Raw genomic sequence first — 16,502 nt, 5'->3', positions numbered from 1 at the left:
CTGGAGGCAGTAATGCTTCTAAGCACCAGTTACAGCAAATCAATTAAAATTCAATAGTCCGTCAAACATTAAAAGCTTCCCTAAAGAGGGCTGCCTACAGATGTATTCTAAAAGTCTGGTAGTTGTTTTTCTCTTTGACATCTGGTGGGAGGGCGTTCCACAGGGCAGGTGCCACTACCGAGAAGGCCCTCTGCCTGGTTCCCTGTAACTTGGCTTCTCGCGGTGAGGGAACCCCCAGAAGGCCCTCGGAGCTGGACCTCAGTGTCTGGGCAGATGGATGGGGGTGGAGACGCTCCTTCAGGTATACAGGACCGAGGCTGTTTAGGGCTTTAAAGGTCAGTACCAACACTTTGAATTGTGCTCAGAAACGTACTGGGAGCCAATGTAGGTCCTTCAAGACCGGTGTTATGTGGTCTTGGCAGTACAGTGGTACCTCAAGTTAAGTACTTAATTCGTTCTGGAGGTCTGTTCTTAACCTGAAACTGTTCTTAACCTGAAGCACCACTTTAGCTAATGGGGCCTCCTGCTGCCGCTGTGCCGTCGGAGCACAATTTCTGTTCTCATCCTGAAGCAAAGTTCTTAACCCGAGGTACTATTTCTGAGTTAGCGGAGTCTGTAACCTGAAGCATATGTAACCTGAAGTGTACGTAACCCGAGGTACCACTGTAGTTGAATACTACCCTATAGGACCAGCTCACCCCTGAAGCAAGATGACTGCCTCTGGTGGCAAGCTTCATAGGGACAGCAGGCCCCGATGTAGATACTTATCCCCCCCCTCCCGTTCCTGATATAGATCTTCACTCACCCCTTCTTCCCTGGCAACAGGGGTGCCAACTTGAATAAAATGTTGAGGGGAGCAGGTAAGCCCCACTTCGCAAAATCACGACATGGTGCACACACCATTTGAATGGCAATTCCCATCAACTGTGGGGGTGGGCCCCTCAGGTATAATTTTTGGGGGGGCCAAAGACCCATAGGAGTTGGCTCCTGTGTTTGGCAGGGAGCAGGACCCTAGTTTGTGGTTTGCCTCAAGTGCCAAAATGTATTGGTCTGGTCCTACTGCCCTGTGTAAACTCCTTTTTTCCTCTTTACCTTCTGGTCATTTCACTGCCCATTCTTCCTCTCTCTTTTCTTTCACCCCTCAGACATTCCCTCCATCCTTCCCTCATTTCTCTGAGCCAGACTTCGTTTTCTGGAGTCATCTGAAGTTTTGCTACTCTCAGTCTTCTGACTTCTCTTGCCTCGCTTCGGCCACCTTCTCTTCTCTCATAGGCTTGCTCTGCTCATTTGTAGGATCTAACTCATACACCCAATAACAACAAGTGAGGACAGCAGCAGTTTACTGTGGAATTGGACAATAGGATTGCACTGTTTAGTTTTGCCACTGTCATTGAGAAAGTAACAACCACCCACTGCTACCACAAATGCTGGCTTGCTATGTATACAGTTCAACGGAGAGCAAGATCCAGAAAGCTTTTGAGTATGCAAGCCATAAACCCCGTGAGATACTGTGGTGGTACGATGTCAGTATGAGGGACCTGATGCAGATCCAGAGAATTTATCAGCTGTAGAAATTTTTAACTTCACTTAAACCCGGCTTTTACTGACCTCGCATTAAACACAGGGCAATTAAGACCTGTTGATTGTGACAGTATTTATTTCAGACATTGTTTCCTTATGACTTCAGAAATGTATTTCGTTCATTTCCACATAGTCACATGTAGTTGCAGCTGTTGCCACTGAGACAGGTGTACTATACTCCTGACAGGAATTAATAACTGTTGGTATGCAGTATTACTGCTACTCGTTTTTGTTTTTTTGTTTTTAAAAAGGGTATGGCCACTTATAGAAAAGCTAATGCACTAACAGGAACAAGCGAGGGGGCTATTGTTTGACTTGGCATTTTCCACCTCTGCAGCCTTTGAAATTCCTTTGACTCTCCTTTGTCGCTCTGTTTTGTGTACAGTGGATTACAATAATGCTTTTGCCTTTTTGACTGCTGTAGGACAAAAGATCTCATGGCTGATAATGAAGTCACAACAAAGGTCTGAAAATGCAGACACAATGATTAAAGGTGATCTTCAAAGGGTGTGTGTGTGTGTGTGTGTGTGTGTGTAGACTTTTCTTCACAATAGTCTGTGTGGCAAGTATTGCCATTAGCACTTCTGTGTGATCCATTTCCAGCACACCAACAAATGCATATTTGTTTCTCATTTGCTGTGTATGCCCTCCCTGAATGAATACACAAAGCATAACATGATGTACATAGGTGTAGTGTAAAGAGATATATGCTTACTGATACTGTATCTCTGTTTAGCCTTAGCAAGGTCGTTTTTACTGTCTCCCATTCCACTGCTTTGCTGTTTCAGCCAAGAGATAAATTGTCAGGCAGACAGTCTCAGTAATCTATTGATTTATCTTTGATCAGGCTTCTTCAGTCAATGGATCATTATATACACTGAAGCCACTACACCTCCCTTCTTGGGTATTTTCACATTTTGTTTAGTTCCTTAAGTAAAACAAATCCTAATGCAGTCCAGTTCTACAAATGTCAACTCAGAAGCACATCCTATTCCATTCCAGAGGGCTTACTCCCAGGTAGGTGACTATATGAGTGTACTGTTACTAGTGCTGTGGCATACCCTGATTAAGAATCAAGAGCATTAAGGTCATACAAAAGCATAAGAGGAATTTATTTTTTTACACCCAACATTCCATAATGTATGACTTTCAAAGAATAACAGAATTTTTAAAAGCCTATTTCAAAGAGCAATGCAAGGCAACTCACACATTTAATTCAGTCAGCCATGAGTAATTTCTTTTGTACGAATGAACTATAACCACTGGGATTCTCTTTCTTTTAAAGCATATTTTTTGTACTTCTAAAACAATGCTTCCCTAAACTTTGGGGATAAAACCCTCTCTATTTTCTCTAATATTTGATACAAATGAAGATTCTGGTAACCATGGCATTTTAATGACATCACAGTAACCATGACAACAAAAGTGGAAAAGTGTCATCGGAGCCCCTCTCTCCAGCTCTGTCGTATAATATTTAATAGACCATTTCCAACATGTAGAATTGCATCGTCTTTCACTTTATGAATAACATCAAAAATGTCATTTGTGCCTTTAAAAGTCAAGTTGTTTTGTGGCCCCATTGCAGGAACATCACAGTGGAAGAGTCAGGACAGTATTGTCACATGGAAGGAATTGCCCTTGCATTCAGAAGTTTATACATGTTGCAAGAACAGAACTGCAAGTGCAATCCAAATGAGGAAATGCCAAAAGAATCACATTAAAATACAGTGAAGTAGATTATAGACATGGGAAGCCAAGAACCAAGCTGGGGAGCAATTAGGTTTGTTTGTTTTTAAGTTACTAATAAGAATTTCTTAATACTTTAGAAGGTGGCTACAAACACAAGAACCCCTAATGATATATGTGCATATATGACACTATTTTTGGGATAGGAAAAGATATCACAGCAAAGAGATTAACTGTAAGAAAAATAACTAGCACAGAAAATGTTATTCACACAAAACTAGTGATTAGACTTGCATAGAAACCTGCTGGATGTGGTGCTTGGATATGTGAAACTATCATGAGCAAACTATTTGTCCCATTCTTTGCATCTGTGCAAAGCTGCCATATGTAGTGAGTCACTGAACTGCAGATTGCAGCATCTAGTAACCAAGTGGAATACCCTCAGACGCTCGACCGACTCCACCTACTCAGGCTAGCTATTCCACTTGAGCCTTGCTCAGACAACAGTCTTCCTGGGCTGTGGTGTTTCCCTGTATCCTTTAGTTCATTCTTCAGTCCAAACGTCTGGCTTGCTTTTTGGTCCTGCCTCCTAGTTTGCTTCTTGGTATTGACTTGCTCTCCACTTTTTACTTTTGACCTTGTCCCACAACTCCAGGCTCCTGATAGGTATAAGATCACAGTTTCATTCACACCAAAAGTCATGTCTACGACATAACAAAACTGAGACCCTTGCTGGTTTTTCACACCTGGATCATCTTGCTGGGATGATATGGCATTGGTTTCCATTTCTTTGTTGAGTAGTGTTACCTGTGAATAGGCTTGTGGAGCTGTTTTGCTTATGGAGTGTTCCTTTGAGAAAACATCAGCAGATAGGTTGTTACAAATCACCTATGCTGATTGATTGAAAAATGCATTGTGCAATTAATGCTGCATCCCATTCAGGTAGAAGAGTGAAAATTCAGAAATAATTAACTGAGAGTAATGAAACCCACTTCCTTTTTCATGTGCAAGTCAGCTTTCATCTGCCATGTTGAGCTATGACTCAGAGTGTGCCAATACCTAATAACAATGTGTGTCCCACTGGGAAAATCACTAGGACTGGGCTCACTAGAATTCTCTGTCACAAAGTCACTTTCTGACTCAGAACAAGGGCTACAACAGCACTGGCAGTATTATGTTCTGTAGATGAGTCATGCTGACACATTAATATGAACATAAAAACTTTGAAACATGAAGACAGGTAGCTGAAGAACTAGCCAAGTGACTCTCAAATGTCCCCCTCTCATTTGCTAAAAGCCACCCACACATAAACTGTATATATTAAGCTTTTACTATCACCTCAAGCCTTATGCAGTAGCCATGCAGCACTATTTGTTGTAAATGCCATCCCCGTACCCTAAACAATCATAGAAGGGCTGGAAGGGATCTCAGGGGTCATCTAGTCCAACCCCCTGCAATGCAGGAATCTCAACTAAAGCATCCATGACAGATGGCCATCCAACCTCTTTGTAAAAACCTCCAAGGAAGGAGAATCCACCAACTCCCAAGGGAGTCCATTCCAATGTCAAATAGCTCTTACTGACAGAATTAATAAGAAGGAAACACTGCAACGTATTGTTGCAAGTCCTACTAGTAGTCTGCAAGAGTAGGACAACTTTATCAGGACCAACAAAAATGCCACAGGTTTAATGTTAAGCAAATTACACAAACAAAAATGGAGCGGGGGGGGGGGGGTGGAATCTGAGCAGAACAGAAAACTTTGGAAACCTAGTTTCCAACAATCTCAAGATGGTGCACAGGAGGGCAATGCGGAGTTGATTAACTTAGATCACACCAGATGCAAAACATATTTCAAGTTATAGCAAAGGCTACTGGGACAAACAATGGCTTTTCCCTTATGTAGCAGCTCAAGTCCTTAAAGGACCTGAAATCATATATTACTTTGGTTTCATAATACCTTTAATAGCTCAGGAATAATAAAACAAACTTTCTTCACTAAAACAGAAATAAATCTGTCATTGGGTTTAACAAGGTACTTCTTGATGAAAGGTAACAATATAGCTTTGAAAAGATCCCAGAGTGATTATAAACCTCTGGTCAGAACATCAAGTTGATGAAAACCAAGGCGTAGAAACTGACTTCAATAAAAACTGTAGTCAGTTTATGCGTATGGATTCATTATAACTACAGTGATCCAGCATACTATAGAAATGAATGAAAAGGCTGTGTGGCATATTGCATTATCCTTTTTGGAGGTGAATCCATGTGCTACATGCTAAATCTGTAATGTTAGCATTTGGAAAAATATGTGCTTGATATTTTAATCCCCCAGTTTCTCCACGTAGATGAGGGCAGCATTTATGCCTCCTCCACCCACACTAACAACCCTGTGATAGTGAGGCTGAGAGAATGGCTGGTTTAAGGACACTGAATAAGTTTCACAGACGAACAGAAATTTGAACCCCAGTCTAACTGCAACAGCTTAAAATAATAATAAAAAATTCCTTCCAGTAGCACCTTAGAGACCAACCAAGTTTCTTATTGGTATGAGCTTTCGTGTGCATGCACACTTCTTCAGATACACTGAAACAGAAGTCACCAGACCCTTATATATAGTGAGAGGGTGGGGAGGGGTATTACTCAGAAGAGTGGTGAGCCTCTACCTCACACTGGCTCTTAATGTATACAGTTCCCTTCAATTGGCTGAGGCCCTTTGCTGCAAGGATGGAAACCTATGGAGCCCAGATATTGTTGACCTCCATCACTCAGCTACCATGGATAATAGTCAGGGATAATGATACTCCTACAGGGCACAGGTTTCCCTTCATTACTCTACCTCGTGCTCCTCTCCTGGAATCTATAGGGGCATTTAGTCAAAGTGCAGCAAAGTGCAGGTTAGATAGCCAAGGGCCAGGACCATGGAGAGCTCCATACCAGATACAGAGACTCACTACCAGGTATTAAGGAGTTTGTTGCATTAGCACTGCTTGGGGTAGTGTGGTGGTGACTGAAGCTTCAGATAGTTCTGCAGGGAGACATGTGTGTGAAACCCTGCTTTCATGGAGGGAGCCTGCATGGCAGCTATAGGGGCTGTATTTGAATAAGATGCAGATAGTTCAGGGGAAGAGCCTGAATCCAAGGTAGGAAGTAAAGTGACCTTTTCTCTGTCTGCTAGGGTGGCTCCTCCAATGAGGCCTCTAGTGGCATGACTGCTTAGGGGACTGCCTCCTGGCAAACTTCAGGAACCCAGTTGCCTTTATCCTTGGAGTCATGATACCATTTGGGGAAAGTGTTTTCCAGCTGTAATGTGAAAAGTACAGCTGTGATATCAGTTGATTATTCTCAGATGTGAACAGCAAAGGACCGGGGAAATCTTCCAAAGACACCTAGGTGCAGAACATGAGCCCTTACCTGCCAACTTTGAAGAAGCCCCCAATCCTGGTGGTCTCTCGTGCCAGGCTGATCATGGACAGACTCCTGCATACCCATTTACCCTTCAGACAGAGAACCAGCAAAGCCAAAGTGCTTGAGCTGAGCCAACCTCCAGGAAAAGCCTCAAGGGGGAGACAACCCCAAAACAGCCCCATCAGAACTTAATGATATGAAATATTGAGATATTTAACCAGGTGGTAGGTATGGATGGCACGGAGTGGCTTGAAAGGGAGCACTAAGAGGAACAAAGACAAAGACCTATATGCCATGTTCAGACTAAGAAACTGTGTCAAAATGTTCCCATGATCAGAAGATAGAACTGCCCATTGACACCAGCAGACACTTCCAAGGCTCTAATGGGGAAATTGGGTGGGGCCCAAAATGAAAAACAACACCCCCCCAGCAGCCTGATGAGGACATAGCATGTACCGTGGACATGGAATGCTGACTGACTGGAGGAGGAAAGGGGAAGGAATGGAGTAGCTGGATGCCAAATTATAAAAGCTCATTGTAATGCCACCAAGGCATGGGAAATGACATACATAAAAGCAGCTCTACAAGATTGGTACCAAGGTCCTCTAGCTCAGCATCCTGTTTTAAACAGGGGAAGCTAGATTCCTTCCAAGAAGGCCGCAAGTAGAGCATGAAAGTAACAGCCTTCCCCCATTGTTCATTTTCTAAATCTGGCATTTGGAGGTACACTGCATCTGAATATGGAGCTTCTGTTCAGCTATCACGGGTGACAGCTGGCATGTTGAACTGGAAGCTAAGGAGAACAGAGCGGGGGACTCTGCATGGGCTACAGTTCTCAGCGGTAGTCCGATGTTATTTGTAAATAGTGCTAGTCAGAAGGAGTTTTCTCTAAATCATGGAGAAATGGCCTCCAAAAATGCATCTTTCTTCTTCTGTTCTAGTAAGTAGGGAAAAACACATATTTTGTGGCTTTTGTGACAGGATCCTCAACGTTATTGAAACTTATTAGTTATATATTGCTGCGGGGTGGGGGAGGTGTGACATCTTATGAAATCATATCTTGGCTTAACACATCTGGAAGGAACCTCGTGCTCCTCTGTTTACCTTAAAATTTACATGTGATAAAAGAGGACAGCAAAGATTTACAAGGAAGGAGACAGCAATCAATTATCAGAATGTCTCTGGCCCGAGTTACTATAATGGAGGCTCTCTTCTTGCCCCGGCAAGCCAAAACAGAACTTCCCTTCTGAGGGACAGGCTACCATAGCAGAAGCTGGGGTACTTTGTAAGAAATATCTCATAGATTTGACATTTTCTAAGGGCCTCTCCCCCCACCCCCCAAATCTTCTTTTGCAGGTTTCAACCAATCCTGGGGAAAAGATAAAATCAGTGTGCTACTGCAGATCATAGAATCAAAGAATCTTGGAGCTGGAAGGAACCCAAGAGTCTTCTAGTCTACCGTCCACCCCAATGCAGGAATCTCAGCTAAGCACCCATGACAGGATGTAAGGATGTTTTGGTGCTGACTAAATGGTACCTACGTTCTTCTCCACAGTACTGTACGCAGAAACTTGTCTTACTGAAAGGCTACAGTGCAATCCTATTCAGAAACAACCCCAGTTCAAAGGGACGTATTCCCAAGTGTGAATGCCTCCCTGAGTCAGTACTGGGTACTCTACACTGACTGGTGGTGTCTCTCCAGGGCCTCATGGAGAGGTACTTTTATGCACATGAGCCCATCTGCATGTAAAACATATACTCTACCTCTGGTGATGCTTGCAGAATCCTTAGAATCATTTCAAATGCTTTTGTAAAACAAAACAAAACAAAACCCAGCAACCTTAAGCATATGAAAATGTGGCCACTTGTCCACATATCTGCACACATAAAGACACCGCACCTCCCTAGCAATGCCTTCTGCACATTTCCCAGCTAGCCATTCATGTGCACCATTGCTCACCAAGTCATACTTATGGCATGCTGCTGGAAGTGTCCCTCTTTTGGGCGACATGGCAAAAGTGGGACACTGCATATGGTGATGCCTCTACAGGTCTGGCTGGCAGTGGGCTGCCAGGGAACTGCAATGTGCAGATGTGTCAAGCCCAGCATACGTAACTGTGTGAATAGGACCTGCAGCTGACCTCTTATGTGGGTTGGGTCTACACTATATTTGTCTTTAATGAAAAATATGATATACTGCTGTCGCTGCCTGAAAGAGGAAAAGGTCCACATGTGGTTGTCCTCTGATGATCTGGTCGGTCTCTTCGCTCTGTGTCCATCTCTCCTCCCCCTGCTCCCTGGCCCTCACTTGCTTCTGGGCATTTCTGCCACTTGAGCATTTCATTCATGTTTTCCCTCTCCCCCCCCCTTCCCCATCTCTCTCTCTTTCAGAGAAATATGTATGTCTGTGTGTGAGTGTGTGCGTGGGCGGCCTTTGAAAGGCTTTCTGTCAGTCAAGCCACTGAGCTGAAAAGAGACGAGAGGTATGGGGGAGAGCGGTTTTAATGGGGGATGTGGGTGGCTGTTGTTGCTACCGCAGCCAGCCAGCCATGCAGCCCTTCCCTGTGAGGGGAGCATCTGCATAAAGCATGGGGATGGAGGCTTTCCACCACTCAAAATGACCCTCCCCAAACACACGAAGTCTCTTCACCTGCCACAGTGCCTGAAGCAACACAAAGGAGGAGGCGAGGGCCATGACTGCAGACTGCCTTTGACATCTGCTGGGCTGAGTTTCCCTGTAAGCCACGCATTTCTGTTACACCTTGAGGAAGGCAGGTTGTATCCTGAAAAACAGGGGAATGGTTTAGAGAGCTTTATTAGCCAGGGGTTTTGTCTTACAGCTGGAAGGACCCGGCATTGTGGAAAGAAGATGGGGACCCTTCACAGCTGTAAGGTTTTCGCTTCCTAAAATATAGGGGCAAGCAATAGCAGAATTTGGGAACATATTGTGGGGAGGTGGAGCAGGTATACTATGTAGAGAATCGAGCTGTGCATCATTATTGGGCTGGCGCTCTGCAGTGTGTGGCGGCAGCCTGTGTAGCAAGAAATAGGTGGGGGTTTAATAAAAGGGGAGGGGGCTTTTCCACAAATGAACTGAGGGTTGGAGCAGGCCAGCCCAGGGCTTAGCCCCCAAACCTATCTCCAAGTGTCACAACTCAAGCCTGGTCTGCACGAAGAAGAGAGCGCTCCAGTGCATGTGCAGAGAGCCCCTCCCCGCACCGCCGAAAAAACCACAGCGAACACCTCCATCCGGGAGACGGAGGCCGGCTTCCTCTGTTGAGGTGAGTCAGGTTTGAAGCTCTGCAGAGAGTGTAGGGGCGTCGGGACGGCGCGCGAAGCGTTTCTGGGAGGCTTTTACCTCACCGGCGGGGAAGAGGGAGAGAGAGAGTTGCATTGGCGTGGCCTTCCGCTTGGCGCCGTGAGGTACCGTTTTTTTTGGTTTTTGGTTTTAGTGGGGGGCGGGAGACGGCTTTGAATTGTGCCGTGGGGTGGAGCTCTGCAGCGTGAGTTGGGGTGGGTGGGTTTGCAGACCAGACTGCCTGAGCGACGAAGAGGAGGGGGCCTTTGCAGTGGGTCGAAGGAGAGGGAGAGAGCGTGCACCCACCACACGCACGCACGCGCGCGCAAACACCTCTCTCCCGGCCTTGCCTCTGGTGGTCTCTTCCGCAGCGTGAGTCTCCCGCCTCTCTTCGCTTCCTTTCCATATACCTGAGGCGCGGCGAGATTGAGCAGGTGGGGGCGTGAGGGGGGGGCAGGGAGAACGCGGGTGTGGGTGCTGCTGTTGCCGTGGGGGGGGGGAGGAAAGGCGGCTGGGAGAGCGCGCGCAGCCCCGCCAGAGCGGTGGGCGGCAAGCCCCTGGAAGGGAAGCGGGCGCGGGGGGGGGAGGGGAAGGCGCCAAGGCAGAGAGTCCAAGGCGCCTGCTTCGCGCGCGCCGGCTGCTGCTCCTGAGGCGAGGTGAGGGCTCTTTCACGCGCGGGGTTCTTGCGGGTGTTTTTCGCGTGCAGCTGTTGCTCCAGCTCTGCTTTTCGCTTCCGGAGGGGTCCCCCGCCGCCTCCTACCCGCTGGTCAGCGTCGGCGTCCAGGAGAGGAGGTGGCGAGCGGGCGCCAAGCTGCGCGGATGCCGAAGTGGGTGCGCGGTGGCGCGCTCGGCGTGGGCTGAGGAGGGCGATGGATGAACAGTCGCCCCTCCAGGCACCAAGCGGTCGATATTAGCGGGGTTTTTAAAAATATATATATATTATTTTGGGTCTGTTTACGTCGCTCCTTAGCGCGCGCGCTCTCTCTCACACACACACGAGCAAAGCCCACAGTGGCGTCCTGTTGTCCTTCGTGCGTGTGGTTAATACTAAAAACGAGTAATGCGTGTGTGTGTGTGTGTGTGTGTGTGTGTAAGATTCCTCCTGTGTTGGTTGGGCAATGTAGGGAGCGCGCTCCAGCTGGGGAAGCGAGGTGCTGTTTGTGTGTTTCAGTTCTAGTCACTGCACTGAGTAGCTAAAACCTGATCTCCCAATTCCGGACTGCAGTAGAATATTAACAATGGCCAACCAGGCTTCTCCCCCTTTCCCCTTCAATGTTCTCCTGGGATAACACTTGACTAAAGCCGACCTGATGAGACAACCCGGAGTCGCAGTGGTAGCCCATCACTTTCTGACCAGGCTAGATGCTGAGAAAGCCCTACTGGTTCGGTAGCGCGCAGGTAGTGGAAAGCCTACTGCTTCTGAGTGCTGTTTGCTTGCGACCTTTGTGCGGCAGCCCAGCCACATCGCGGGAAAGGCTGGATGGTTGGAGGGGGGCGGGAGGAGGCTGCTGCTGCTGCTGCTGCAAAGTGAATAGTCTTATAAGAAGGGGCTTTTTTTTTGTTAGCCAACAGGCCAAACTATTATTTTGTTTCTGATTAAATCGCCTAAGTTTTATATTAGAGGAAAACCAGCAACGTGATCCTATTTTCCCAACTTTTCCTTTTATGATAATCTGTCTAATTAAAACGTTCCAAAGTTAGGCACACGTTTATTTATGGCTGAAGAAGTCCTGGGTTTTTGAAATAGGTATTAGATATTAAAAGCCTGCCAGATGTTTTTTTTCTTGAGGGGTTGATAACTTGCTGCTTTGGATTTTTAATTTTTAAATCTGTTATGTTTCTGCTATTCCCGTAAAGCTTTTTTTTATTGTATAAGAAGAGGTGTGTGTGTGTGTGTGTGTGCACGCGCATGTATTAGAGTCAAATCCAGATATAGGCGTCTCATAGGTCTCTGAGGGATGCATGCAGAACTCCAGTAGAATTTCACCTTGTTAATTAAAAGTCAGCACTTAAAAAAAAAATGCTGCTTGTTGCTTGTCTTTGGCATCTCATGATCTAGAGAAGCGCAACTCCAGTAGAAGCAATGGGGACAAAAAGCAACCTTTTGTAATGTCCTTTGTACCTGTTATATGAAAGGTGTCAAAAAAAAGAGAGCTTCTCCCTTGTCTGGTACCTGTTGTGAGAGATCAAGGCTTGCAGCTGGTCTAAGAGGTTTTCTATTAGACCACTAAAACAAATAACTTGCAAGTGAGAGCCTGTTTGAACCCAGATGCTTTGGAAAGGGTTACTTGCCTGCATGTCTGAAGACAGGGGTTCTATCCAAGTGAGCAGTGTATGTTATATATATGGCGAAGGGCTGCAATTCTGGGCCCACCTCAAATTGGTTGCAAGAAATATGCATCTGTGAATATGGTGGAAATGGAAGGCGAGTGAGACCTTAATTAACCTTAATTAGTTTGACTATGCTTTTCCATTATTGTCTACTTTTGTATATTATCTGCCTGTCTGTTATGTGGTTCCAGTATTCCAGACAATCCTTGAAGGCAGTCCCCACATCTTGAGAGATCCTGTTCGATGGGGGTGGGGAGAAGGCAGGGGAAAAGGAAAGCATCTGCTGAAATATGTGCTGTGCTAGGTTTATTGGTTGATTATGGGTCTTTTTTAAAATGTGGAATTGTTTTTGGTAATTAAGATGTTTAAGCCTCATCCATTATGTTTTTGTAATAGGAGCTGCAATATGGACATAGTTCTTGATGGAACAGGGAAGTCTGGTAGCCTTTTGTTTTATACAGCAATCACATATGTTCTTGTGACAGACTAAAAATTTGGTCATTAAAAAACCCCTACTTTAATCAGAACCATATTTACTCTGATGGCAATCCTATATTCATCTGTTATGGTTATGTTTTCAGAGCCATGTAGGCTTTTATGACATAATTGTATACTGTATAATGAGCAAATATTCTTAAAAAAACAAAAATCCTTGAAGTGAGAGCATTTCCTGGCTTTACGTTTTGCCATACCATAGTATACTTCTCAAGCTCAGTCTAAGCATTAATGTTAATCTGTGGAAGTTGCTTGGAATATAGTCGTACCTTGGAGCTTGAACACCTTGCAAGTCAAATGTTTTGGCTCCGAACGCCGCTAACCCGGAAGTGAGTGTTCCAGTTTGCGAACGTTCTTTGGAACCTGAACGTCTGATGTGGCTTCCGCAGCTTCCGATTGGCTGCAGGAGCTTCCTACAGCCAATCAGAAGCCATGCCTTGGTTTCTGAACATTTTGGAAGTCGAATAGCCATGCCTTGGTTTCTGAACATTTTGGAAGTCAAATTCCGTTTGACTTCCGAGGTACCACTGCACTTCCTTTGTGGTGACATATTCCCGCCTCCACCATACTGTGTTGCACTCCCACATTCCATGTGATTTTTCTACCTAGTCCAGGTAACTTCTGTGGCAGTAGGAACAAAAGAAGAGCAGGTCAGCATCACTTCTTGTCCAGCATCCCACTCTGAGTGGCTGCTTATGGGGAGCCCCCAAGTAAGGATCTAAGCACAACACCACTCTCCCCACTTGTGATTCCCAGCAATGGTCATTCAGAGGCATATACTGCCTCCAACAATAGTGGTAGAACGTAGCCATCATGTCAGCTGGGATAGGTCAGTCGGTAGAGGTTGAGACTCTTAATCTCAGGCTTGTGGGTTCAAGCCCCACATTGGGCAAATGTTTCCTGCATTGCAGGGGTTTGGACTAGATGACCCTTGAGGTCACTTCCAGTTCTACAGTTCTATGATTCTATATGGCTAGTAGTCACTGTTAGCATTTTTTTTTTTTTGCCATAAATTTGTCTAATTTTCTTTTAAGGCCACCCCGTGTGGCTTGTTCTGGCAGTGGCTACAAAAAATAATGTGGGTGGCAGCACTACATGTTTGTGTAACAACAGGTGTAAAGCGCCACTTGAAGACATAGCCTTATGCTGAGTTCTGATTAGATCAGTATTGATACTCTTGTTGATAGTAATAGTTGAAAATCTCAAGCACAGAAGCATTTCCCAGCCTTGCTACTTAAAAATCCTTTTGAAGATTCCAGGGATTATATGGCCCTTTGGTCATATCCAACAGGACTTTTCTGAGCATGATAATTGTATCCCAGCAACGATATTGGCCACCCCCAGTTTGGGTGAAACTACACTGTATCTACTCCTGAGGAACATGGAACTGCAGGGACTCCACTACAGCAATAGTCTCCCAGATTTGGAACGGCTGAGCCAAGTACAATTATCATTGCATAGTACACCATGTCATTTCTTTACTTTCTCACTGCTTAGACTGCCAGTGGCAGAAACTTGCTGCCTTGGACTAGTCAGCCTGATTGCTTGCCTTTCAACCCTTCCGCTGCAATTTATTTTCCTCTTTCATCTTGCCCTTACCAGTGGCTGTACCCAGTTCTGACACAATGCTGGCCTTGAATGCCCAAGTGTTCTAAACTGCAAATAAGTACAGATTCTCTGGTGAGTCTGGCTTAGATGGCAGATTCATGTTTCTGGTGTCCACTTCTAAAAAACAATCAGATATGCACCTAAAACCATTAGAAAAATCCTTATGTCCATAAAGCTGCTGAGACCAGAAGCTCCAGGATTCCATGTAGAGGAAGGAGGAGACACCAAATCTAGATTATTTCACTAAGAAGCTCAAAGGTCTGATAATAGGTTTGCATAAAATTCCATAAAAGCACCTTATGTGAAGAACTCATAGTCTACTCTACTAAAGACACTTGGAGAATTTGGACTAACATTTTAGTAAGTAATTTTGTGCCTTACTGTTGTTTGTAATTAATGGTCATTCTTCATTCCATGATGGGGTCCCATGATGAAGTATAAATGACAAAAAATAAAGAACACTATAAATGTTAAATAAGATTAAAAACACAGCTTCCAGCCATTAAAACAGTTCGGCAGCGAGCCATAAAAATAACCATGCCTTTGCTTACACTCCTTCCAGTGTCCGTGAAAAGATACTGTAAACAGTGACGCAGAGATCAAAGCATTGTACTGCATTAGCAAATGCACCCCCACACCTGGCCACTACCACATAAACACATAATGCCGAAGCAGGATGTGTATTTTTAAGAAACTGGTATGCTGGTTATCTTCACTTTTCCAAGCTGGGGTCAAGTAGTAGTAGTTCCATGTGCTGCCTTGTGGTATTTTCACTATTACTTCCCAAATCTGAATCCCGCCTGTGTGCAATTCCAGAAGAGTATTTCACCTTCTGCATGTTAGTGGTTGATAATTTGGCAGCCACAGTAAGATGTAGCACAATTTCCCCCCTACCATTTAGTAAGTGGGCGCTCTCTGTCACTGAGTAAAGTATATTGGCACACCATAACACTTGCCAATAAGTGCTCTAGTATTGTGCTTTCTCCTCCATATGTTTTCAGGTGGAAAGCAGGGGTGGGGGGAGGAGGGAGCAGAGAAACAATTGGTGCCAAATCTGCATCTGTGTTAGACTCAAAATTCTGCTTGCCCAAATTGCAGCAGAGTTCCTTAAATAACAAAATTAGCTTTTCTAATTCCCGTTGACTTTTTCTAACCTCCACAGACTTTTGCATAAAAGGCACAAGCGTGAGCATTTATTCTTTTTAACACAAGGGGAATCCCAGGCAATAGGAAGTCTTGATTCATATATTTAAGCAATTTTACTCCACACACTTGCAGTTCAGAACTACAGTACAGAGAAAATGCATTAAATGCTATCAGCGCAGTTGATACAATACAAGCAGAGACTTATTATGTAGCAGCTACCTACTGCTTAGTATATTGGGAAATGTGTTATATAGTTGTGCTATTAAATTCTCATCTCAAGAGCTGTATGCTATACATTACTATGAAGAATGAAATTAAGGGACTAACTGCCCTCACATAGACTGACTGCATATGTCTTCCAGCCTCAACAAAGGAGTAAAATTTCTTGATACCCTAAATGACTGTGCCCTAGAGCAGTTGGTCATGTAACAAGACTAGAGAGATCGCAACTCTGGGCCCTAAACTTTAGGTAGCACCCAATACCTGGTGCAATATGCAAGTGTTGCTGAAACAATTGGGAGCAATGACCATAATGCTATTAAATTAAATATACAGTGGTACCTCTGGTTGGACGCGGCTGGCTCGCCAGCTGCAGCTTCGTCATGCTGGCCACGCGACCCGGAAGTGTCTTCAGACGGCGCCGGCTCAGGGCCTCTAGAGCGAGATGAGCACGCAACCCTAGAGTCAGGCACGACTGGCCCGTACGGGCAGGGGTACCTTTACCTTTACCTTTTTACCTCTGGTTACGAACCTAATTCGTTCCGGAGGTCTGTTCTTAACCTGAAACTGTGCTTAACCTGAGATACTACTTTAGCTAATGGGGCCCTCCCACTGCCGCTGCACGATTTCTGTTCTCATCCTGGGGCAAAGTTCTTAACCTGAGGTACTACCTCCGGGTTAGTGGAGTCTGTAACCCAAGGTGTTTGTAACCCAAGGTGTTTGTAACCCAAGG

The 16,502-nt window shown here is 45.1% G+C and overlaps 2 protein-coding genes across 12 annotated transcripts in view; one reads left to right on the top strand and one right to left on the bottom strand.

The window, feature by feature from the left end:
* TMEM86A (transmembrane protein 86A) overlaps positions 1-16,502 on the bottom strand; it is a 217,064-nt gene that overhangs the window by 61,425 nt on the left and 139,137 nt on the right. The window lies entirely within an intron of this gene.
* Positions 9,271-16,502, top strand: part of PTPN5 (protein tyrosine phosphatase non-receptor type 5) — a 63,536-nt gene continuing 56,304 nt past the window's right edge. For 2 of the 11 annotated variants that reach the window (XR_014559848.1, XM_083720960.1), the window contains exon 1: positions 10,207-10,342. The gene's annotated coding sequence lies outside the window, so the exon portion shown is untranslated. Of the gene's footprint in view, positions 9,954-9,981; positions 10,096-10,191; positions 10,405-10,554; positions 10,627-16,502 lie in introns of those variants that run through there. The other 9 variants (XM_083720970.1, XM_083720966.1, XM_083720971.1 and 6 more) reach the window with 8 other exon arrangements.

The sequence above is a fragment of the Podarcis gaigeae genome (assembly GCF_964106915.1).
Source record: "Podarcis gaigeae genome assembly, chromosome: 1".
NCBI classification, from domain to species: domain Eukaryota; kingdom Metazoa; phylum Chordata; class Lepidosauria; order Squamata; family Lacertidae; genus Podarcis; species Podarcis gaigeae.
This window is presented reverse-complemented; position numbering and strand designations above follow the sequence as displayed.